General features: G+C 48.6%; 1 long non-coding RNA gene across 1 annotated transcript; it reads right to left on the reverse strand.

Moving 5' to 3' along the window:
* Positions 1-261: 261 nt before the first annotated feature.
* Positions 262-14429, reverse strand: LOC308526229. Its single transcript, XR_013996522.1, has 3 exons — positions 14325-14429; positions 13454-13528; positions 262-857 (listed from the first exon to the last, which is right to left on the reverse strand). It is a non-coding gene; the product is annotated as an uncharacterized lncRNA (long non-coding RNA).
* Between the last annotated feature and the right edge of the window lie 11993 nt (positions 14430-26422).

The raw sequence follows: 26422 nt of genomic DNA on the forward strand, positions 1-26422 counted from the left end.
ATGAAGACACCAGCATGTGTCTTAGGAACGGAAGGTCAGACTTTCCATCAGGAGGACAAGAAACCCTGGACACAGGAGGCAGCTTGCTCTGGGGGAGCCGACTTGGCTGGATTTGGAGCCCCACCAATTCTGGCCTCCTGTCGTCAGTTCTCTGACTTCAGTTCTCTGCTTTCTAAAATGGGAGGCACATGGGGACCATTGTGGGATTAGAACAATACATGTAAAGTGCCTGAATTATGGAAGACAACTAGGTTTTTTTTAGTTCTTATTATGCAGATGTTTATTTAACAGAAAATTATCCATTTTTCCCTTTTATCAACCATTTTGAGCACTGTGAGATTTTACACTGTCTGGCCAGGTGTCAGGCTGTGTTTAACATTTGTGTAGGTGGAGGAGACCGAGGCTCCAACTACCTCTGAAGTCTCTGCTTTTGTTTTTCCTGTGGCCTTCAGATCACCCTAAGAATTCCTTCTCAGATAGAGTTTGCTTCGTGCAGTGCCATTAGCTGGCATGCACTCATAGTTCAGAGGGCTGGAGAGTGTCACCCCCAGGGGCAATGGTAAGATTTCTGGGAGGAGGTGGGGAAGGCATGGTTTTCTTTACTAAAATGAGAGGAGAAACTGTGAAAGGTGAGATGGAAAAAAAAATAATCACAGATGACTCCTCAGGCAGATCAAATTTGAAAAGAGCACCTAGAAGGAACAGAATTTAGAAATTAATTTTCTCAAATACTTTGTAAACACTTACATACTCTTGAAAAGTCTTCATGTGCCCTGTTTTCCAGTGTTCTCAAATTTTCCATCAGGTAAGGTCTGTATGGATAGGAAGGAGTAGCAATGCCTTCTGAGCTCTGGTAACTGTGGGAACAAATGAAGAGATTGAGTACAGGGAACTGCAGATGCCTCCTGTCCCCTCCTCTGCAGCCAGGACTCTCAGAGGGGAGAGGGGGACACACAGACACTGGGGTTAGAATTGGAGGGCTGAGGACTGCTCCCCTGGGATTATCTGGGCAGACTGGGAGCCCCCAACAGGGATGCTGCATGTCCTCACTCTCTGGGTGAGTAGAACTCCAGAGGGAAACTTGGAGTAGGACCCCACACATGGACCCAGACTAGCTACTCCCTGAGCTACAATAGGAGATACAAATACTCTGCCCCTGTTGCCAGAAAAACAAAATAGCTCCGCCTCCCATCCCATATAACACCAATGGGAAAGGCACTGGGTTCATTTAAAGACAGGATTCCCTTCATGAGGCTGAACTCAGATATTTAATTGAGCTAAATATTTTCTTTTGCTCTTATCCCCTCTATCCCCTGGTGGGGGACTCAAGAGAAAATCCGTTTAGAAATAAATAAATAAGCTATATTTTTTCTGCACATTAAACATACTGAATATATTTGCAACTTTGATCCGTACTTATCTTTATTCATACAAAACTGTAACTCTATCTGACATTTCTTCTTAAAGGTTTTTCTTCCTCGCTACAATGTGCAAAGGAAATTTCTTTCTCTTTTTTTTTAAAATATATTTTATTGATTTTTTTACAGAGAGGAAGGGAGAGAGATAGAGAGTTAGAAACATCGATGAGAGAGAAACACCGATCAGCTGCCTCCAGCACATCTCCTACTGGGGATGTGCCTGCAACCCAGGTACATGCCCTTCACCGGAATGGAACCTGCGACCTTTCAGTCCGCAGGCCAACGCTCTATCCACTGAGCCAAACCGGTTTTGGCAGGAAATTCCTTATTATAAAAATCGTGCTGTGGTTTCAGCTGTTGTGTTTCTGTAAAGTAAGCTGAGCTTCTTTCACCAGATACTGAGCAGGGGTCTTGTGAAAATAGCATAAAGGCTCTTGTGAGGGGAGAACCCTTCCTAGTATCTAGTGATAAAAGTAATTCAGAATTTGTATATATTTCTTAAAAAGAAACCTTCAAAAGTCATTGCTGAATTCCCATTCAGCACTGGGAACTCTTTGGTCCTAGCACAGGCCTAGGCACCTTCTGAGAGGGAGATCCAGTACTGAAAAGGTCAGTTCTAGAAATGTCTGTAAAACATACATTTGGCAAATGAATGAACAAAGAAGCAAAGAAACACTCATAGAGAAGATGTTCCACTCTGCTGACTTAAAGTGTGCTTTCCAAAGGAGGTTTGAAGCTTCCTACTGTTTTTGCAGCTCCTTTGGATTTTTAAAAGGCAGGACCTTTGAAGTCTAATGGGAGAAAGACAAGAAAGTGCTGGGCATTCAGAATCATGGGCAGTGGGAATATTGGGGAACCTCAGACCAGTCACTTCATCTCCCTGAACCAGTTTCAATCTGCAAAATAACTAAAGTGTGTGTTGTTGTTTTTTTTTTAATATTTTTATATATTAAATCCATTGGGGTGACATTGGTCAACAAAAACATATAGGTTTCAGGTGTGGGTTCTATGTTACAGGATCTGTATATTGCACCTTGTGACCAACACAGGAAGCAACACCAGACTGGTGAATAGGAGATGAGGTGTAAGGGCGCATCATGGGTCAACTGGCCACCAGAGGCCAAAGGACTGGCCTGTGAAGGACCAGGAACAGGAGCAACATCCTGGCGTGAACCTGGTCTGCAGTCAGAACCCTCTCCTCCCCGAGGCAGGTCACAAAGCAGCTACTGCATTTCTGAACAAGAAATTGAGACGCGGGTTTTGACCAAAAAATTAAGATATTTTAAAAATTCATGAATCTATGTGGGATGTCCTAAAGAGGATGAAGATATCATATGTATGTACATGTTAATGAATCAGGTTTATTACAAATAAAAAATTTATGAAATCTAAAAGAGCTCTTTGCTCAGGAAATCATTCAGCAAGTGTGTGCTGTCTACCTGGGTCTTGGGGGCGGGGCCTTCACAGGTCACCTTTCAGGTGCTGAGAGGGCCTGAGAGACAGACAGGTGAACAAGAACCAAGGCCACACTTTATTTCAGAAGATAGGAAGAGCCATGAAGAAAATAGACTTAGCTTATATGACTAGGGAGCCACAGGGACGCAAAAGATTTCTATTGGTGCCCTGACCTATGACCTTAAACGCAGTGGTTCACAGGACAAAGTGTGGGGTCCCAGGTGCTGTGGGTCAGAAACCTGAGGTGGTTCATTGGGTTGCCCTCCTCCCAGGAGGCCTCGGGGGCCTGCACATGGGGAGGTGACAGAATCCATTCCTTATGGCACAGTTCCCTTCTGTGTCCCTGCCAAAGCCACTCCCAGATTCCTGGGGCTCCCAAAAATCTTGGCCTTTGATCCCTTCCTCCAGCCTCAAAGCCAGCAACTCAAGTGGAGTCCCTCCCTGGCTTCTCTGACACACCCTCCCACCCAGTTTTCACTTTGAAGAACACCTGGTTACTGAGGGCCAGGACCCAGGAGAGCCACACCTCCTGTGGTTTCTGTAGAGGGCCTTTGGTATGTTGGGGTCAATAAATGTTTATTCACTGATTTTTAACAACACCACCACCAGAAAACTTGAGAGGTTGGCCCACATGGCTGACCTGGCATGGTGGCTAGGTTACCTCTATGACCTGTCTTAGCATTCTGACCTCTGTTAGTATTGTGACTTACTGCCAGGTGATATACCATAGGGCTACATGGGGGCTTCAGAGCAGAGTGACTCCCTAGCAGGCTCAGGAAAGGGCTCCCCAACATGTTTAAACTGAGACATGGCTGTTGAGACAGAGCTGTCCCCATGGAGACCTGGGGAAGCCACCCCAAAAGGAGAGGCAGTGCCCCAGGGCAAGGACAGCCAGGCTGGATGGGAACAGCAGAGAGCGTGGGGCGGGGGGCGGGGGGACATAGAGGGCCCTAGTGTGGGTTGAAATTGCTGTCACAGCAGGAAGACTTTTAGGCACGAGAATAGGGGGATCTGATTTATATTTTTTAAAGATCACTCGGTGATTTGACATTTGAAATGATATTTGACATGTGTCCTGAGAGCCCGGGAGGATTTGGGCAGATGAAGACGGTGAGATGTGCTTCAGGTGCAGACAGTGGACACGGCCTGGAGGCAGGACAGATGAACACTGGGGACCAGAGCACATGCCTCGCAGAGCCTGTGAGTGATGGGACCAGGCAGGGAAACAGAAGACCCTGCATGGATGGGGCAGGGCAGGGGGAAGGGGTCCTTCCATGGAGGGGGCAGGGTAGGGGAGGCAGTGAAACCTCCATGGAGGGGGCAGGGCAGGGTGGAGAGAGGATCCTCCATGGAGGGGAAAGGAAGGGAGGAGAAGGGACCCTCCATGGAGGGGAGAGGGCATGGAGGAAAGGGGACCCTCCATGGAGGGGACAGGCAGGGAGGAGAGGAGACCCTCAATGGAGGGGAGAGGGCAGGGAGGAGAGGGGACCCTCCATGGAGGGGAAAAAAACGGGGGAGAGAGAACCCTCCATTGAGGGGAAAGGAAGGGAGGAGAGGGGACCCTCCATGGAGGGATCAGGCAGGGAGGAGATAAGACCCTCCATGGAAGGGTGAGGGTAGGGAGGAGAGGGGACCCTCCATGGAGGGGACAGGGTAGGGAGAAGAAGCGACCTTCCATGGAGGATGCAGAGCAGTGGGGACTAGGAACCCTCCATGGAGGGACAGGCAGGGAGGAGAGGGGACCCTCAATGGAGGGGACAGGGCCAGGAGCAAAGGGAATCCTCCATGGAGGGTACGGGGCAGGGACGAAAGGTGACCCTCCATGGAGGGTGCAGGGCCATGGGGAATGGGAACCCTCCATTGAGGGGACAGGCAGGGAGGAGGGGGAACCTCCATGGAGGTGTCAGGCAGGGAGGAGATAAGACCCTCCATGGAAGGGTGAGGGTAGGGAGGAGAGGGGACCCTCCATGGAGGGGACAGGGTAGGGAGAAGAAGCGACCTTCCATGGAGGATGCAGAGCAGTGGGGACTAGGAACCCTCCATGGAGGGACAGGCAGGGAGGAGAGGGGACCCTCCATGGAGGGGACAGGGCCAGGAGCAAAGGGAATCCTCCATGGAGGGTACGGGGCAGGGACGAAAGGTGACCCTCCATGGAGGGTGCAGGGCCATGGGGAATGGGAACCCTCCATTGAGGGGACAGGCAGGGAGGAGGGGGAACCTCCATGGAGGTGTCAGGCAGGGAGGAGTGGGGATCCTCCATGGAGGGTAAAGGGCAGGGATGAAATGGGACCCTCCATGGAGGGTGCAGGGCAGTGGGGAACCTTCCATGGAGGGGACAGGTAGGGAGGAGAGCGGACCCTCCATGGAGGGGAGAGAGCAGGGAGGAGATGGGACCCTCCATGGAGGCGGCAAGGGTAGGGAGAAGATGGGACCTTCCATGGAGGGTGCAGGGCAGTGGGGGCAGGGAAACTTCCATGGAGGGGACAGGCATGGGTGCGAGGGGAAACTCCATGGAGGTGATGGGCCAGGAGAAGAGGGGACCCTCCTTTCAGGGACACGTAGGCAGTAGAGGGGTCCCTCCATGGAGGGAACAGGCAAGGAGGGGTGGGGACCCTCAATAGAGGGGATGGGTCAGGGAGGAGTAGGATACCTCCATGGAGGGGAAGGGCAGGGAGGAGAGGGGACCCTCCATGATGGAGAAGGGCAGGGAGAAATTGGGACCCTCCATGCAGGGGGGACTGTAGGGTGATGGGAACTCTCCATGAAGGGGACAGACAGGGAGGAGAGAGGACTCTCCATGGAGGGGACAAGACAGGGAGGAGATGGGAACCTCCATGGAGGGGACGGGTCACGGAGGAGAAGGTACTCTCCATGCAGGGGGACAGTAGGGTTTTGGGAACCCTCCACGGAGGGAACAGGTAGGGAGGAGTAGGGACCCTCCACGGAGGGCATGGGTCAGGGAGGAGAAGGATCCCTCCATGGAGGGTACAGGGCAGGGAGGAGAGGGCAGAGACGGGGAAAGGGAAACCTACAGTCATGGGCCAAACAGGGAGGAGGGGGGACCCCTCCGTGGAGGTAACAGGGCAGGAAGGAGAAGGGACCCTCCAAGGAAGGGAAGGATAGTGGTAATGGGTGCTCTATATGGAGGGGGAAATGCAGGGGGTTTGGGGAGCAGGGAACTCTCCATTGATGGGGCAGGGCAGTGGGGACTGGCAACATGCGACCCTCCAAGGATTGGCAGGTCAGAGAGGAGAGGGGACTCTCCATGGAGGAGGGAGGGCAGGGAAAGTGGGGACTTTCATGGAGTGGACTGGGCAGAGAGGAGAGGGGACTCTCCTTGGAGAGGACAAGGCAGGGAGGAGAAGGGACCCTCCATGGAGAGGGCAGAGCAGAGGATAAGGGAACCCTCCGTGGATGGGACAGGGCTCGGGGGAGAGGGCATACTCCTTGGAGTAGACTGGGCACGGAGGAGAGGGGACCCTCCAGGGAGGGGGCAGGGCAGTGGTGACAGGGAAACCTCCATGGAGGGTACAGAACAGGTGGGGCAGGGAACCATCCATGGAGGGGGCAGGACTCGAGGGGGGGGGGGGCTTGCCAGGTAACCCAACAGGGATGGGCCACACAGGGAGGAGAGGGGACCCTCCTTGGAGGGGGCAGAGCAGAGGAACAGGAAACCCTCCATGGATGGGACAGGGCAGGGGGGCGAGGGCACACTCCATGGAGGGGACAGGGCAGGTAGGAGAGGGGACTCTCCATAGAGGGTGGAGGGCAGGAGACAGGGAAACCTTCATGGAGGGGGCAGGGCAGGGGGCCAGGGAAACCTTCAGAAAGGAGTTAGAGCTGGGGGACAAGGAACTGCACTTGCAGGGATGGAATAGTGGGTACAGGAAACCCTCCATGCAGTGGGGAGGACAGGAAGGAAGGGAACCCCAATTATAGGGGGCAGAGCAGGGAGGAGAGGGGAGACCAGGAAACCTCTATGGGGAGGGGGCAGCGCAGTTGGACAGGTAATCCCCATGCAGAGGGTAGGGCAGGAGGAAAGGGGACCTCACTTTGAGAGAGCAGGGCACAGAGGAGACAGAACTATCCATTGAGGGAGCAGGGCAGGGGGACAGGGATCCCAACTTTAGGGGGAGGGGCAGGGAGGAGAAGGTACCCTCCATGGATGGGGCATGGCAGGGGTGTAGAGAACCCCACTTTGAGGGGGAGGGTCAGGGAGGAAGGTTTCCTTCATGGAGGGGGCACGGCAGGGGGACAGAGAACCTCACTTTGAGGGGGCAAGCAGTGGAGAAAGGGAGCCCCAGTTTGAGGGAGAAGGGCAGGGAGAGGACAGAATCCTACATGGAGGGACAGGGCATGCATGAGAGGGAATAGGGAAGCCTCCATGGAGAGGAGAGGCTGGGGGGATAGGGAGGCCTACTTTGAGACAGCAAGGATTTTAGCACAGGTCCTGAAATAGATGGCAGGGCAGGGGGGAGAGGGCATCCTCCAGGGAGGTAGCAGGGCAGGGAGGACAAAGGACCCCACATAGTCCGAGCAAGATAGGGGGGTTAGGGCACCATCCATGGAGGGGCCAGGGAACGGGGGACATGGGAGTAGAGATAGGTAACAGGGGAAACAGACCCCTCTATGGAGAGTTCCTTGTTCCCCATGGTGGAGCCCTTGCCCCCAGCCCTGCCCCTTGGCAGCATTCCCTCTCATACCTGTCCATCGGCCCCTCCCCTGGTCCCCTGACCCTGCTGCCCTGCCTTCCCATGGAGGGGCTGCTGTCTCTCCTGCTCTGACCACTCTGTGGTTGGTCCGCTTATCCCTCTACCCTTTCCCTCCATGCAGGGTCTTCTGTTTCCCTGCCCTGACCCCTCACTCACAGGCATCTGAGGGGCATATGCTCTGGTCTGTCCAGTGTTCATCTCTCCTGCCTCCAGGCCGAATGTCCACTCCCTGTACCTGAAGCATATTCTCACCTTCTTCATCTGTCTAAATCCTACCTGTGCTCTCAAGACACATCTCAAATATCATTTCAAATGTCAAATCACAAGCAGGGGAAGGGGGGTGGGGGGTGGGGGCTGGGAAGTTGGGGGTGGAGGATGGGAGGTGTGGGGTGTGGGGTGCGTGATGGGGGGGCCGGTGGGGAGTAGGGTTGGGGGTAAGAGTGGGAGGTGGGGGTGAGGGGTAGTGTTGGGGGATGAGAGCTGGCGGGAGGGGAGTTGGGGGTGGCAGATGGGGGCTGTGCGTTGGGGATGTGGTGAGGCAGGTCGGGGCTGGGGGTGTGGGGTGTGGGGTGGCGGGTGGGGGTGGCGTGTGGGGAGTAGGGGCTAAGGTTGGTGGGTGACAGGTAGGGGAGGGAGAAGAGGGCATAGGGGGGATAAATGGTGATGGAAGGAGACTTGACCTGAAGCCAGTGAGCACACAATGCGATATACAAATGCTGCATTAGAGAATTGCACACCTGACCTATGCAATTTTATTAATGAATGTCACCCAAATAAGGTTGATTAAAAATAAATAAAAGGTGGGTCTTTTGAGGTTGATTAGGTTATGAGGGTGGAGCCCTCGTGAATAGGATTAATACCCTTTTCAAAGATATCCCATGCTAGACTTATCAGGAGATGCTTTTATATGTTATATAAATGTCTAACCACTATTTTGTACACTTGAAACTAATATTGAATGTCATCCCTAATTGAAAAAAAAATTAAAGAAGTAATTTTTAATAAAAATGCAAATGCAAATCAGAGTGATCTTTAAAAAATATAAATCAGATCATTACACTCTGTGCCTAAAAGCCTTAAGCGCTCCAGCAGGGGTCAGCTCTCCAGACAGAATCATGCCTGTGAGGGTGTTACACTGCTGGGAGAGGAATGCCCTGTCTTCTTCCTCCAGTAGCTCCCTTCACTGCTCTGGTGATGTGTGGCACTGGTGCAGGGCAGAATTGTGCTTCCTTGAGAGTGAGCTAAGCATCACTTTGGCTGCTTAGTTGTAGTGTGGGAGCAGACACAGAGAAAATCAATTTAAACCTTAAAAGTTCTCACAGCATTTCAACCCTCCAAATGGACCTCTATCCTCCCTTCCCTACACTCCAGCCAGCCTGGCTCGCCCAGCCTTGAGGAAAGAAGGCAGGGACAGTGCTGCCCGGGAAGCCAGTGAGCATGCATGTGGTCGGAAGTCTGGAGAGAGCTCTAGTTCTCTTAGGACAGAAATGGAGGGATGAATCTGCTGAAATCAGCCACCCATGAGGGGACTCTACTTTTCACTACGTGATGGCTGGAGTGCACCTGCATGATCCCACCATGCTCTCGCTCCCCTGTGGCATCCCAGGGGATCCATGAGTCATCTACAACAGGAAGCAGCTCTCTGGCCTTTGAGAATCCACAGACCCTCTGCAAAGCCCTTAAGCTCACACGGCTGATCTCAGACTACAGATTCCAGACATCTTCAATCCTGGGAAGCAGCCTCTTTTGATTTTTCATTCTCCTCCTACAAACAATGCCAGGTCTGTGTCTTCTGTACACTGCTCAAAGATGTGTGAGGACCCAGCGGGTGGCAGCTGGACGTGGTATACCCTGGGACATTTGCTGAGTGGCCTCAGACCCAACACTGACACTGAGCTTGAACCTGTATCCATCTGGTGAACACCACTCACCTCTACCTGGGGACTCCCTGAGAACCTACCTCATGCAACTTGAGTGCTTCCAGAGACTCTTTCATTAACTGAGAGAAACAGGCACCCGGCAGATGGAGGCAGACAGGGAGGCAGAACATGGTGTGCTCTGGGACTTTTGCTGACCTGTCCCCAGGCTCAGTGCTAGTCAAAGCCAGCTTTGGTGCCCTGCTTGGACCTTCCTGTGCTCACTGGGCCTCAGCAGAGGCTGTCACAAATTGTGAATTGCTTTGTAGATGCAAATAGATTGCCCTGGGAGAGTCACATCAAGCTTCTGACATTGTTCAGCACCAGAGTCCCTCCCAGGAAGCCCCAGGACCAACAAGCCGATAGCCAGCTTCAGAGCACATCAGAGAAGGATACAATTAGCCTCAGAAGCGGCATATCCAAAGAGAGATCTAGGCAGGCACCAGACCCCGCTGAGATGAATTGTGCTCCACGTGGTCAACACCTGTCAGCAGCTCATACACTACACTGTAGGCAGGGTACACTGTGGTCACAGCCAACTAGCCTGAGCATCGAATCAGTACATGAATGGGCCAACAGCCATCAAGAATCAACTGCCACAGGAAGGTTCACATAACACACACGGGACATCCCTGGAGCACTCAACTCAGATGATCAAGAAGAAATTGCCACTGGGTTCCACAGGACTCCTACTACACGAAGCCACACTACCAAGACCTGGATTCTAACACAAAGAAACAAACACACAGAGGCAGCCAAAATGCAAAGAAACATGCCCCAAATTTAAGAACAGGGGACACATCCAGAAAAAATGCTAAACAAAGTGAGGCAAGCAATATTCCAGATAGTTAATTGAAGTTAGGTGAAGAATGGATGAAATCAGTGGGAACTTGAAAACTGATAGTAGGCATGAAAAAGAACATTTAAGCCATATAAAAGATCCAGTCAGAAATAAAGAGTAAAATCTTTGAAATGAAGAATACACTAGAGAAAATAAATAATTTGATTAAGGAGAGAATCAAATGAGTGATTTGGAAGACAGGGTCACAGAAGACAAAAGCAGCAAAAAGAAAAAAAGAACTTTTAAAAATGAGGACTGTTTAGGGGACTTTTGGGACAACATGAAACATTAACAACATCCACATTATAGGAGTACAAGGACAAAAGAAAGGTTAAGGGACTACACCATATTAAAAGAAATAATGACCGAACACTTCCCTAACCTGGTGAAGGAAGAGACACACAAGTCCAGGAAGCACAGAGTCCCAAACAAGATGAACCCAAAAAGGCTTGACACCAGGACACATCATCATGAAAATGACAAAGATTAAAGACAGGACATCTTAAAAGCAACAAAAGAAAGACGGTCAGTTACCTACAAGGGAGCTCCCATAAGACTGTCAACTTATTTCTCTACAAAAACATACCAGGCCAGTAGGGATTGGCACAAAATATTCAAAATAATGACAAGCTAGGACCTTCAACCAAGACTACTTTACCCAGCAAGGCTGTCATTTAAAATTGATGGAGAAATAAAGAGCTTCCCAGACAAGAAACAGCAAAAGAAGTGTGTTACCACCAAACCATTAGTATAAGAACTATCAAGAAGGAATAAAAGGGAAACAGAGTTAAAAGAATAAAACATATCTACAAACAATCACTTTAAATGTAAGTGGCTTGACTGCTGCAATTAAAAGACATGGTAGCTGAATCGATAAGAAATCAAGAACCATATATATGCAGTCAACAAGAGACCTACCTCAGAATGAAAGATATACAGACAAAAAGCAAGGGGATGGCAAAAGGTATTTCATGCAAATACAAATGAAAAATAAGCCGGGGAGGTAAACCTATAGCTGACAAAATAGACTTTAAAACAAAGGCTGTATTGAGCGATAAGAATGGACACCACAGAATGATAAAGAGAGAGCAATCCAACAAGAGGATATAACCCTTGCAAACATGTATTTCTTCAACATAAGAGCAAGTAAATGTGTAAATCAAATCCTGATGTACATAAATGGAGAGTTCAACAATAATACAGACGTGGTAGGGGATTTGAACATCCCACTGGCATCAATGGCTGGATCTTCCGCACAGAAAATCAAGAAGCAAAGAGTGGCCTGGTGCTGGACTCTGCAGCAGCAGCAGCAGCAGCAGCAGCAGCACATATAGTAAAGCTGGAATGATACAGAGGAGATTAGGGTGGCCCCTGCGCAAGGGTGACACTGAAATCAGTGAAGCGTTCCCTTCGCCCTAGTGTGTGACATGCTCACCTGGCTCCCCTGGGCTGGAGCCCCTGCGGGTGGGGGTGGAGGGAGATGGGCGGGGGCTGGGGGGGGGAGGGAGATGGGCGGGGGCTGGGGGGGGAGGGAGAAGGCGGGGGGGAGACTTGAGCCCTGACCTCCTCCTGGGCTGGGGCCCCTGTGGGTGGGGGCAGAGGGAGATGGGCAGAGGCTGGGGGGGGAGGGAGATGGGCGGGGGCTGGGGGGGGAGGGAGAAGACGGGGGGGGGGGGAAGACTTGGGCACTGCCTCACCCTTGCACAGGGCGGCCTCACACCTAGTCTTTTAAAAAAAAAAAAGTGTGGACAGAAATAACACAATAGATCAAATGGATTTAATTGGTATCTTCAGAGCATTTCACCCTGAAGCAGTAGAATATACATTCTTTTTAAGTGGACGTGCAACATTATCTAGATAGGCCACATGTTAGGGCACAAAAACAGTCTCAGTAAATTTAAGAAGATTGAAATCATATCAAGAATCTTTTCTGATCATGACTGTATAAAACTAGAAGTCAATTAGAAAAAACTGACCTACAAGTGATCTATTACTGAATTGTACACACCTAAAACCACCCTGCCCCAATAAATTTATTAACAGAGATAAAAGCCATGAAAAGCAAAAATGAATAAATAAATACAAATTTGGGGATACATGGTGGTGAGAATTGCATGTCAATATACTTGATGTATACTTAAATGTGGTTAAAACTCTAAATCTTATATTTATTTGACTACAATAAAGGATCATGCGTTCGATTCCCAGTCAAAGGCATGTACCTGGGTTGCAGCTTCACCCATGCCACCTGTTGAGGTGAATAGAGGGAATTCACCTGAACATAATAAAGATCATGAAGAAGAAGGAAGGAAGGAAGGAAGGAAGGAAGGAAGGAAGGAAGGAAGGAAGGAAGGAAGGAAGGAAGGGAAAGAAAGAAAGAAAGAAAGAAAGAAAGAAAGAAAGAAAGAAAGAAAGGAAGGAAGGAAGGAAGGAAGGAAGGAAGGAAGGAAGGAAGGAAGGAAGGAAGAAAGAAAGAAAGAAAGAAAGAAAGAAGAAAAGAAGGAAAGAAAGTGAAAGAAAGGAAGAAAGAAGAAAAGAAGGAAAGAAAGTGAAAGACAGGAAGAAAGTGAAAGAAAGGAAGAAAGACAGGAAGAAGTTGAAGAAGATACAAATTAATAAAAGTACATATGGTGTTCAAAGACAGGAAGAATTAACAACGTTCAAATGTCCAATGACGTAATTCAGAGAGCTACAGCAAATATCACAAAAAATTTATATGGAAGTACAAAAAAAAAAAAAAAAAACACCACCAAGAAACCCAACACACACACACACACACACACACACACACACAAATAAAACAAACAAAATAAAACCAAACCAATAGCCAGAGTAATCTTGAGAAAGAAGAACAAAGTGGGAGGAATCATGCTACCTGATAACAAACTATACTACGAGGCCATAGTAATAAATATAGTATGGTACTGGCATAAAACAGACATAAAGACCTGTGGAACAGAACAAAAAGTCCAGAAATAAACCCATACATTTATGGTCAATTAATATTAGACAAAGGACACAAGAATATACATGTGGTAAAGATAGTCCACTCAATAAATGCTATTGGGAAAATTGGACACATAAGTAGAAAAATAAATGAATGCAGACTACCTTCTTACACCATATTGAAGAGTAAACGCAGACTGGATTAAAGACTTGAAAGTGAGATTTGAAACCGTAAAAATTCTAGAAGAAAGTAAAGGCAATAAATTTTCATAGAAATATTTTTTATTCTGATATATCTATTTGGGCAACAGAAGCAAAAGAAAAAACAAATGGGACTACATCCATCTAAAAAGTTGTTGCACAGCAAAGGAAACCACCAACAAAATGAAAAGACAACCCACTGAAGGGGAGAACATATTTGCCAATGATACATCTGATAAGGGTTTAATATCCAAAATTTATGAAGAACTTAAAAAACACAGCATCATAACAAAATTAAACAATCCAATTTAAAAATGAGCAAAGAACCTAAACAGACACTTCTCCAGCGAGGATCTGCAGATGATTATTACACAAATGAAAAGATGCTGAGCATCACTAATCATTACAGAAATGGAAATTAAAATCACAGTGAGGTATCACCTCACATCTGTCAGAATGGCTATCATCAATAAATCAATAAACATCAACTGCTGGTGAATATGTGGAGAAAAGAGAACTCTCGTGTACTCTTGGGGGGAATGCAGATTGGTGCAACCACTGTGGAAAGTAGTATGAACTTACCTCAAAAATTAAAAATAGAACTGCTTTATGACCTAACATTTCCACTTCTGAGAATATATCTGCAGAAACCTGAAACACTGATCGGAAAGGATATATGCAATGCTATGTTCACTGCAGCATTACTTACAATAGCGAAGATTTCACAGCAGCCCAAGTGCCCAGCAGCAGATAAGTGGAGAAAAGGCTGTGGTACATTAACACAACAGAATACGACTCACCCACACACGCAAAAAGGAAATGAAGGAAGTCTTACCTTTTACAACAGCATGGACAGAGCCGGTGAGTATTATGCTAAGTGAAGTGAAGTAAGCCAGTCAGAGAAATACAGGTTCCTTATGGTTTCACTTAAATGTGGAATCTAATGAACAAAACAAACTACAATCAAAATAGAAACAGACTCATAGGTGCAGAAAACTGACTGAATACTGTCAGAGGGGACGAGGTTGAGGGACTAGGGGGAAAAGGTGAAGGGATTAAGCAAAGAAAAGACTTAGAAACACAGACAGCAGTTTGGTGATTATCACGGAGAGAGGGGTGTGTGTAGAAGAGGGCTTAGAAAGGATAAATTGTGATGGAAGGAGACCTGACCTGGGGTAAGAGGGGAGGGAGGTGAGATACATACTTCAACATACAGGTGATGTATTACAGAACTGTATACCTGAAAGCTACATGATTTCATTACCAATCTCACCCCAATATATTCAATTTAGAAAAATAGGCCATTGTGGCACATGCTACAACCTGGATGGACCCTGAAGACATGATGCTCAATGAAATAAGCCAGTCACAAAAGGACAAATAGTGTGTGATCCCACTCACATGAGGTCCCTAGAGCCATCAGAGTCATAGAGGTAAGATGGAGGGTACCAGTAATGGGGGAGTGGATGCAGAGTTGCTGTTTAGTGGGGACAGAGCTTCAGTTGTAGAAGATGAGAACAGTGATGGAGCCGATGGTGGTAAGGGCAGCACAACAATATGTTTGTTAAGTTGTGTTAAGGACCACTTACCACCACTGGACTGTGCTCTGAAAAATGGTTAAAATGGTAAATTTCATTGTGTATATATTACTGTGATAATAATATACCAAAAAATAAAAATAGAAGGCTTTGTCCTGGGTGTGGGAGAATCAGTTAGAGCTGTTTTCTATCGGCCCTACATGGGCGGTTGGGTCACTGTCAATATCCTGGTTGTGAGATTTTTATAAGATATTATTGAGGGAAACCAGGTCAGATTCCATGGGCCACCTCTGCGTTATCTCTTATAAATAATGGAATCTACAATTATATTTTTAAAAGGTTCAAAACTAAAAGGGGCGACAACCAGATTTGGTGGTCTTGCCCCAGGGAATCTGGTCCAGCAGGTCCAGTTGGGGTCAGGGCTGAGGATAAGGAATTGCCCACAGGAACTGGTGGTCAGTGGGATTGAGGGCCACCATCCAGACCAGTGACCTACACAGTTAAGTTCTCATCCCATCATGAAGCTTCCACAGCTTTTAATACAGCTGCTGTGTCTCAGCCACCTCTAATGCGATCACTGGGGGGAACAGCTCCTTCACTGTGCCACCTGGTTTCTTAAAGGAGCTTCAAACCTTTTAACCATCTCACAAAACACAACGCAGGTAGTGCAAATCTCCCACAGTGACCCTCTGCTTCATTAAACCACATCCACCAAGTGACAAGGATGGGCCTTTTGTGCCATTCCAGGAACGCTGGGCCAGGGTCTCGTCGACAGAGCAGATTCACTTTTCGGTGTCTTGGTTGGGACCTGGGCACAGGGCCCAGGAGTGACGCAACCCAAGGACAAGGATGAAGGAAGGCAGCATTGTCCTTGGAAGCAGGTGCCTTTTAATCACCTACAGATCTCAACTGTGGAAAATATCCCTATGCCCTGTTAAGAGTCAGGAAAGATAAATAATTTTTCTCTTTGTACTCGACAGAGTGGTGCTCAAAATGATCTAAAAATAATACCCTGTCTTCATATGCTCTCTCCTTCCATAGATGGCTCCAATTTTCCTGTCAACTTGAATGCGAGATGGAAGAAGTAATGCTGGTGGAGGAAATCAACACATCCCTATTTTAAGGGGTGAAACGTAGATGAGAGACGGAGTGTCACGCATTAAAGGTTTGATATTTTACTCTGTGGTCAAGTAGGGAGTTTGTAATTGTCCATCCAAACCTGTATCATTAGGGTAATAATGCAGGGCTGTCATGAAGGCCTTTTCAGTGTCTGTACCCCATAAAATCTTGCTCTTTTTGGTCCATGATGTGGGCCAGGGAGCCACCAATGCTCATGCTCTGCACGCAGTGACTCAGGGCTCCAGGGCTCCCCTGGCTTGTGGACTTAGCTGGCAATGAGCACAGCTCACTGGTGTAGAGGTCGGACAGACGAGTGGTGTCAGGATGGCCTGGGGGCAGCCACTCATGGCTATCCTTGCCTCTGGCCAGAGCTGATTCACATGGTGAGAGAGGCTCAGAAATGCAGAACAGCACAAACTCCTTGCTACTTGGCACACAGGGCAGCACACTCACCCTCTTGTTCCTTTACCTGTGCAGCCAGCCAACTCAGTCACATTCAGGGAGAACATCCAGAAAGAATAATAAAATAAAAGTACCTCGTGCCAATCCACATAGCACTTCAAAGTACTAAGAGTAAAAAACTCACTGTCCATGCATTTCTACAGAAAGGCTACTTGCTGTCCAGACCCATATTCTTGCTCGTTTTTCTTCTTCTCAAAAGAAGGAAACACATCATTCTGGAGCCATCGAGACGGAGCAGACCAATGGCCAGCTGTCCATCCAATGATGTCAACCATGGTCTCAGAGAGAATAGTATCTGCGGACTCCAGAGAGAGCAGCAGTGGGCTGAGTGGGGAGAGAATTGAGAACCTGACCAGAGACCAGCACGATGGTGAGCTGATTTGTCTTGAAGGCAGTGAGTCCTAGCACCGCTCTGTGCACAGGTCGGGAATGACTCAGAGAGGACTGGACCAGGGGCCTGTTGGAGCCAGAGTGGCGGCTGCCCTGGACCCTTCCCCCTTGTCTCCTGGCCAGGCCCTGGACTCCAAAGTATTGTGGCGACTCCTGATTATTTTTCTTCTTTTTCTCTTGCCAGTTTTCCCTGAAAACCATCCTGTTATATGAAGCTGCCACACAGCTCATGGGTGGAGAGGAGTGTAAGGTTCTGAGAGAACCAGAGCTTCTAGCAGAAGGACCAGTAAGGTGGCTGAAATCCAGGGAGAGAGGAGCTGTGGGTGAGCTGGACCCGCACAGAGCACACCCTGGAGGCCAGCATAGGCTCTGCGCATGCTGATGCTGAGGTCACCCCCAGAGCTGCTGAGACAAAAGTGACTCTGAACTTCATATGCTCCACAGCCTTACACAGGGGGCTCTCACCTCTGACACTCCGTGGTGGGAAGACAGACTGTGGAACCCGTCCAGCAGGGGCAGCACATCCATCACCAGCCTCATGTGAAGTCTGGAAGGAGAAAGGATCTGCATGTGAATAGGCACAGGGCTCAAGTGCAAGGGGCCAGGGCAGTAGAGCCCCAGCCTGCAGACCCACCACACCCTGCACTTTAGTTCCAAGTACAAGCTCTTTTTTGCAATAGTAACAATTGTAGATTTGACTTTGAAGAAAAAATAACCCAAATTACATTAGAGATTTCAATTTTGGTTTGTCACATCTTCAGTACATGTTAGCTGAACCCACTGTGGTGGTCATTTCACAATGTAGGCAAATCAAACCATCCTTTTGTCTGCCTTAAACTTATACAGTGGTGTATATTGATTATTTCTCAATAAAGCTGGGAAAAATAAACAGTGCCTTCATAAACGGGAAAAAAGTGGTTATAGATGCAGTGGAATGAAAACACCATAACTAAGAGAAAACAAATCAGGATACACACATAACAAATAGTATCATCTTGCCCTGGAGGCGTGCTCACTGGTTGAGCCTTGATCTATGAACCAGGAGGTCATACATGGAGTCCCTGTCAGAGTACGTGGGGCTCCATCCTTAGTAGGGGGCATGTAGGATGCAGGTGATGAATGATTCGTTCTCATCATTCATATTACTACTACCTCTCTCTCTCCCTCTCCTTTCCTCTCTGAAGTCAATACAACATATATTAATATAAATGAATTAATTGTATCACCTCAAAAAGGTATCTAGATATATAAATGTACGAAAGACAAAAGGAAATACTTTGAAATGTTGACAGTGGTTAACCTTGGATAGTGGAAAGAAGTGATTTCCTTTACTTTATACTATTCTTTTTAAAATTCTAATGATCCTATATTATTTTGATAATGAAAAAAATCTTCTAAAACACATTTAAGTAACTTTTTTTGGTGTAAAACGCATTTTGCATCCATGTTCAGTGACCATCCACTTATCTTTGAGAAGCTTAAAAAGTGCTTTGGGTTGTGAAATATCCTTTAAAATGCATTCTTGCACTCCAACAGCTCCTGAATGAGAACACTGGGCTTTGGAGATGCTGGGTCTGCTTGGAAAAATAATGGGCAGGGGTTAGAGGCGCAGTAGGGGATGGGGCGGGTCAGCAACCCTGAAGAGAGGCTCTTAGGCAGGATGCCTCAGGGTCCACAGCTCAGGCTGTATTTGAAGAATTCCTCATTGGAAGGCTGATATCTACAGTAAAGTTTCAGATTTGATAAACTTCAGACATGAGCCACAGTAACTTTTTTAAAAACGGTTTTTGCCGTTCTTATTGCAAATCCATATATATAAAAGGCTAATGTGCTAAGGATTCCACCACCTGACCACTCGCTATGAAGAGCACTGACCACCAGGGGCAGGCGTTCAATACTGGAGCTGCTGTGACCTGAACTGGCCCTTTACAGAGGAAGGGCACTGCGCACCCAGAGTCCACAAGCAACACTCCGCTTTTCCCAAGTGGGACACAGGCCCCGCCACGAACCCATGGCACAAAGCCCACAGGCCAGCCCAGCACAGAAATGGTGGCTGTGGGCACCAGGTAATGATGTCACATAGTAATGCCAGGCTTCCTCTCCCTAGCGACTAGCCTCCTTGGAGTTTCTTCACCCACTTGCTTTATAGCCAGGTGCAAACATTTTACACTTTCACCAAATGTCTTTGAAGTGTTTTCATGTGCCTCATCTCATTTGATCCTCACTGAAGTCCCGGAATAGGTAGAGAGGAGACTCGGTAGAATCCTGTTTTCATTTCATTAGCCAGAAAATGGAGATTTAGAATGTTTTAAAAATTGACCCAACTGAAAAGAAGCAAGAAATGGTAGAGCCTGAACATGACTTCAGGTTTTCTCACTGCACGGAATATAGTCAAACGGGGTTATAGTTAAATATTTCTCCCTTTGTTATCTCTGCATGATCCACAATAATAATCTGCTTTCATTTTGGTATTTATGCTGTTTTGCTGTCAATATCCTGAAAAAGAAACTGGGGCACTTCACCAAGCTGGAAAAAGTTTACCTAATCAGAAAGCAGGTCTAAGTAAGCAAATATCTATATATCTATATCTATAACTATATATCTATATCGATATCTATATCTATATCTATATCTACATCTATCTATCTATCTATCTCTCTGGCGCCAGTTGCAAGTGTTTCCATCTGTCATTGTTGATCGTGAATTTGGTATACACTTCTATTATTGAGAAAGGGCAAATAGTGATCTTACAATATTTCTTCTAATTAATTTCCTTTCAATGTGCACCAATTCATGCACTGGGACTCTAGTAATTAAATAATACTATCAAGACTCCTAAGAGAAACATATGTATACAGAAAAGATTTTTAAAGGATTCAGATCTCCTAAGTCACAGCTCTATGGTTCTAACCTCAACTGGGTCTACAGAGGCTGACAGGAAAAATAGAATGAGCACTTGCCCTGGGTTCTCATTTGATCTCTGCTATTAATAGCTTGTGGTCGTGGGGATTTCACTTACCCTTTCTGGGTCTCCAGGCTGCATCTATAGGATGAGGGTAAAATTAGACCTCTTAAATAAGGTTTCTACAAACGCTTCAAAAAATAATTGTAGGTTCAGATTTCTACAATGTTCCTAAATATCTCAGCAATAATAAACTTTTCCTTGTTTTAAACTTTGTGGTACAAAACTTCACAAAAATGTAAACACAGTTTTATAATACTACTCATTTTAAAAATATACAACCTCTATAAACCTTATCCTATAACATTTTGGTAGATGCTATTAAACATTTCTTAGTAACTGTACTATAACCCAAATTAGTAAATTTAGCACTATCTTTTTAAAACATCAATTGCATATTCTTTGTATTGGTGTGAAAAGGCTCAGAAAATACAGATGTGTTGAGCACCATATGTCACTTTTATTAAAATTCAACAAGTAACTTCCCAGGTATGGAAAACTTCAGCTGAAGCCAATTTTGGGGGTGTGAAAATCAACTCTTGTAAACATCAAATTAAAATGTGGCTGTATTTTCTGCCTTAAAAATTAAAAAAACATAAGAGTTGTTATATAACTCACTCAAATGGTTTGTGAAGCTGAAATACTTCCATGTAGGGTCTGCCCCAACCTGACATTAGTTTAGTGCAAGGACTGAGAGCCACATGTCACCTATTCTCCCCAGTGAGGAAGGGAGCTGTGTGTGAATCATTCCTACCACTAAGCCCCTCGGACAGCCAGCTGCTAGGCAGCAAGGAAACCAGCCTCAGCTCACAGGTGGGAGAAGTGCTGCCATCTCTCTCAGAACACTTCCAAACTCAGCCTGAGAAGGACAGGCCCTACCAGCCAAGACCCAGTCAGGCCACTGCTGGGCTCTAAGTAAAGACTGACGATTGTCTCTACCTCTTATTTCTTCTGAGACCAAACCAACCAACCTCCCACCCACCCAACCAACCACCCACAATTTAATCATCATCCTTGCACTGAAGACACTGCTAAATAAACACCAAGTTGTATATGGGCTCACGTGGTGACTACCCTCCTAGACACATATTCATAGGCCTGGAATAAGCTCTGCCCATGCCCATTCCCTTCCCTCAGCTCGATTCTCCAACCTCCCCTGCTCACCCCCCCCCCCCCACACACACACCCTATTTGACCAGGTAGTTAACTTTCTGGGGACTACAGATGCGTCTTGTCCCCTGGCTTGAGACACAAGCCCCAGAGAAGCAGGACCCCTCACTTCCTGGCTTAATAGACAGGGGGCCCTGCTGGGGTATGGCGGGAACTCTGTCCCCAGCTGCCTCCTGTCAGCTCAGCAGCCACCACTCCTCCACGTCCAGGGAGCACATGCAACCTGCCCCACAATGACAGGGGACCAGCCCCGCACAGGGAAGGCGCCCACACTGGGGCTACTGGTCTCTCACTGGGGCTCTTGGTCCCAGGTGGCGACTTGATGGAGCCTCTCCACTCTCCTGGTTTCTCCCAGGAACCAGGGGCTGGACAAGTCCCACCCTTTGGGAAAGTGACTCCTTGGCTGCCCCCACAGAGCAAGGCCCAGGGAAGCCCCAATCTTCCAAGCGTTTTAAATACCTGACAAGCCCAAGTTCACCCTTGGAATGAGCCCTTCCCGACCACAACAGCCACTACCCCATGGGACACTCCAAGTCCCAGCACCTGGGACAGCCATGCGAAAACTATGGCCCGCGGGCTGGATTTGGCCCTTTGGAAATAATAAAACTAAAAAAAAAAAAAAAGACCGCACCCTATTATTTAATGATGTTTACTTTGAATTTACATTAGTTCACACAAACACTCTATCCATGCTTATCTTACAGCCTGCCAAGAACCCATTGTGGCCTTCAAGTCAAAAAGTTTGCCCATGCCTCTTCTAGAGACAACTTCCTTTCCAGCTCACTTGAGTGGAGAAGGTCAGGAGACCAGGATGTCTCTCTGTTGCTTCCCGTTCTTCCGAAGCTCTGGGAAGAAGAAAGCCCAGGGCAAGAGATGTTTCTGTTGCTGGGGAAACAGGCGCAAGCGCCACCACTGATACCCCTCGCCCTCTGGCACGAGGCACACACAGGTAACCAAGGGCAGGCCCTTTCAGCTCACACTTGGGCGCCAACTGGGGGTCACACCTGGGGAGCCCCACACCTCTTACCCCTCATCCCAGGAGTGTGTGTGTGTGTGTGTGTGTGTGCGCCCGGGATGGTGAGGGGAAGAAAGCAGGGGATGAGGGATGCTCAACCTGGGCTAAGGAGCAGGTTGGTAAGTGTCAGAAGCCTGGAGGGTGTTGGAGGGTGTATCTTGTTCACTGCCCAGGTCATGGCTCACAGGAAGGGAAGCTGAGTGCTGGGGTCGGAGCTCTGCTACCCACTTGTTAAATCGCAGGGGTGCCCAAGGGGTCATCAACTTCACTCCCTGCCTGGAGGTCTTTGCAGATGCCCCTCTCTGCCTGATCTGGGGAGCAGAATGGGTGGTGGGCATCTTCCCCACTGGTAATGCCCGGGCCCCTCATGCCTCCTGGCCCGGTAGCGGGCTCTGTCTTTGCAGAGCTCCAACAAGGGCAGCGTCGAGGAGCTGGCTGACAGGTTCACTTATGCCCTCAACGGGTACAAAGGACAAGTGCGTCAGGACAGGAAAACCATCCAGTGCCAAACTGAGGTGAGAGCTGGCCCACACCTAGGACCCTGAGGTGACTGGGGTGGGACCAGAAGTCAGACACAAATCTGGGGCCTCAAGTTCTCACAGGCCCGCTCCCAAAGTGATCTGCACCTTCAATCCTCCCGACAAGCTCCCTGGTAGGGGAGAAAAGCAGTCTTTCTTCCTGTGCTTCTTGGGATCAGAGAGAAAGCATCTGTTGCTCTCTTTGCCTCATGCTCCTTTCAACTGATGAAATCCCTGCCCAAAGTATCCTGTGGACCAGCCCCAACCCGACTGTCCTTGCAGACCTTCTCCAAGCTATACACATCATCCCACTTGATAGTGCTGTGTATTGGAAAAAAAAGGGGAGGGGGAAGCGGGGGTGGGGGTTAGGGGTGTAGGAAGGGATAAAGGCCTTGAATACTTTTCTCTGCAACCTATCACCTCACAGAGGACGACAAACCATTGCAGTGTGGCCAGCTCAGGAGCTGTGGCCTGACCCAACTCCATATCATCCCAAAAAGGACAGAGTTTTCCTCAGTCATTCAGGCTTTCACTGTGGCTACACCTTGACACAAATCAATTGTTGCAAGCTCAGCAGGGCTGCCAGGAACATCCTCACTGTCCTCATAGGCTAGGTCTGCCATGACACAGGACCACAGATTGGGTGGAAGGTTCCTGATGCCTCCTGGCTCAGTACCCACTCTGTCTTTGCAGAGCTCCAAGGAGGACATCATTGAGGTGCTGGCCCATGGACCCGACTACACCACCTACGGGGTCAGGGTGCAGGTGCACCAGGCTGACGACACAGACCAGTGCCTGTCTGAGGTGAGAGCTGGCCTCGAGGGTCTCTACACCCAAAACCCCAACACAACCTGGCAGTGCCCAGAACCCACACTCAAATCTGAGGACTCCACAGATACCCTCCCAGGACTCTCCCTAGTGTCCCACTGCCCCAAGACAAAGAAATGAGGACCCCCCGCCCCCGTCCAGCTACATGGGACGGTAAAGACACGCTCCTCACATATTTGTAGCAATATCAGAGAGAGATGTCGTGTGAACTGTGTCCTGTCCCTCATCTTGCCATGGCCACGGTACCAGCTTTCCCAGGGGGAATCACCCCCACGTCTCCACGCTGGCCTTCTGCAGAGCCCAACGGTTCCTGGACGAGCTTCTATCTAGGTGAGCATACACTCGTGACTCTGCCCACTGCTAGCTGTGAGGCATGAAAATGTCACCACATCTTCCCGAGTCTCAGGATGCTCCTCTGAAAAGTGGGTTGCTGGGGGGGGGAACCTCATAGCACTGCTGTGGGGACAAGCCATGGCAGGTCTCACCTACTCCCTGGCTCTGCAGACAGGGTAGCTGGATGTGCAGCAGTTGTTGTTGGCAATTCTTTCACTCTGTCCCACGGAAAGAACTCTGACACAACCATCAGCGGCCTGTGGCATCAGAGGTTGGAAAAGCACATGCAAAGCAACCTGTTAAGCAGTGTGAGATTTCACCTAGCCGGTCCTGGTCCTTGGTGTAACCACACTGGGGATTTCTGGGGAGAGCAGGAGCCCAGGCCCACTCAGATGTATGGCATGCTCCTGGTTGGAGTTTCTTTACTCGACAATGTGCACGCACTTTTGGAGACACTTAGCCTGACTCAAGGAATGAAGCAGACACAATCCCTGGGCCTCAGTTCTGGGCACTGGGTCCAGCAGTCACGCTCACCATCATTCGCAGCTCGTGTCCACCATCCATCAGGGCTGATGCGATCAGAGTGATTTTTCCATCTGGATGCACACCTGTTTAGAATGACCGGGCTGACACACCGCAGGACCAAGTCATAAAGTGAGTGGTCTCCGGGTCCAGAAGGAGGGCCCTCAGAGTCAGCATCGTGGGGACTGTGGTGGGTGGGGGATGGAGAGTGCCTGGCAGAACCCTAATCTTATACATCATCTGATTCCCAAGAAAGGCCTGGGCTCTGGAGTCTTCTATTCCAAGAGGATAGGAGTCAAAGACGACAGTGGGTGGGGTCCCGGGCCTTGTAGACCCAGAGGGGACGCTGTGCTGATTGGTCCCTCACAGTCCCCTCCCCCCCCACAAACCCACCCGCTCTGCCTGCCCCTCTCCATATCCATCTCCCCTGACCACGGTGGCCAGGCTCAGAACAGGACTGTGGTGAGCAGGGTGCTCACAAGCCTGTCTCAGTCCTCAGCCCAGATGCCCAGGGCCTGGAGGGTGGGGGTGGGCAGTGCACTGGACCTTTAGGTGAGCTGCCAGTGGGAAGAAGAGTCTCACACAGACTCCGTGTTGAACCTGCTGGATCCCACAACTGCTACAACCATGACAGCCACACAAGGGCCGGGGTTACCATGGTGCTCTCCCATGGGTGGTCATGGGAGACCTGCACAGAAGCTCAGATCTAAACAAGTGTACCATGGGAGGGCAGACTGGAAGGAAAGACTAGGACTCAGAATCTGGTGCCCACCTGCCTCTCCCCAGGGCCTTTGCTGCGATGGTGGGGACCTGGCTGGACCATGTCCAGGGTTTGGGGCAGCCCCTTCCCTCCGCCTTCTTCGAGGTAGAGCAGGCCTTGGTGCCCATCAATTCCCCTGCCCAAACCTGGTGGGCCACACCCAAAATCTATGGTTGGCGCTGCAGCACCTTGAGCCCACCGAGGCAACTCAACAAGGTGAGGCAGAATGATCATCTGGGCAGATCATCGGGGGAGGGCAGGCTCATGGGCTGGAGTTCCCTTAAAGGTGGTGGCATCTTTCCTGTCTGCACTAAGTCACAGGAAAGCCAGGAGTGTGAGTCAATGTGTCTCTTTCTCCTGCTCCACGTCCACGCCCAGTGCTCCAGAGCTCTCCGGAGGCAGAGGAAGGGCCTGCTCAGGGGCCAGAGCCTGGTCCAACGAGAGGCCCTGCCCTGGCCAGGCCTGGCTCGAGGCAGTACCTGAAGCCATTATGGAGCCAGCTACTGGCTGCGCTGGAAGCCTTCTCTCGTGCTGTCAGAAGAGTTCTAGGCGATTATCTTCAATAATTCAGAGGAATACATCCCAACTGTACATTTATAATAGTAAATAAGGATAATTTCTAAAGTACCTACCTATTTATGTAGACTATTTCCCATTAAGTTAAATACTCCTTTTGAATAAATAAGGTTGTTTATTAAAAACACGTGTAGACCATGTCTTCTCACGTACATATACATAATTCCATACACACACACACACACAGACGTACACATATATGCTGACATGGAAGGTGCTCACTGTATAATACAGTTTTAAAATAAGTTTTGAAACATTTAATTTCCTCTGATAACTACGTATACACTGATAAAATGGGGAAATAAAATCTGGAAATATATACACCAGAATGTTCACACTGGCGAACTGTCAGCAGTGAAACTACCAGAAGTGACAGTTTCTTCTCATTTTGCTTCATGTATAGGTTCTGGTTGACACAAGGATCATACCTCCAATATATAGACATAGACAGTAGAGAGAGGAAGGGAGAGGCAGAGAACACAGATGAGAGGTGCACCAGCCGCCTCCTGCCCACCCTGACATGGAACTGACCGCAAAACCCTGCCACGTGCCCTCCCTGGGAACTGATCCGGAAACCTTTCAGTGCAAGGGGAGATGCCCATCCAATGAGCCCCATCAGCCGGGGCTAGACTCAGTATATATTTTAAAAAAATACACTTTGATTGATTTCAGGGAGGGAGAAAGGGCGAGACAGGAATGTAAACCATGAGAGAGAAGCATGGATCGGTTTCCTCCTTCAC

The sequence above is a fragment of the Myotis nattereri genome (genome assembly GCF_964212035.1).
Source record: "Myotis nattereri genome assembly, chromosome: 10".
Classification (NCBI taxonomy): Eukaryota; Metazoa; Chordata; class Mammalia; order Chiroptera; family Vespertilionidae; genus Myotis; species Myotis nattereri.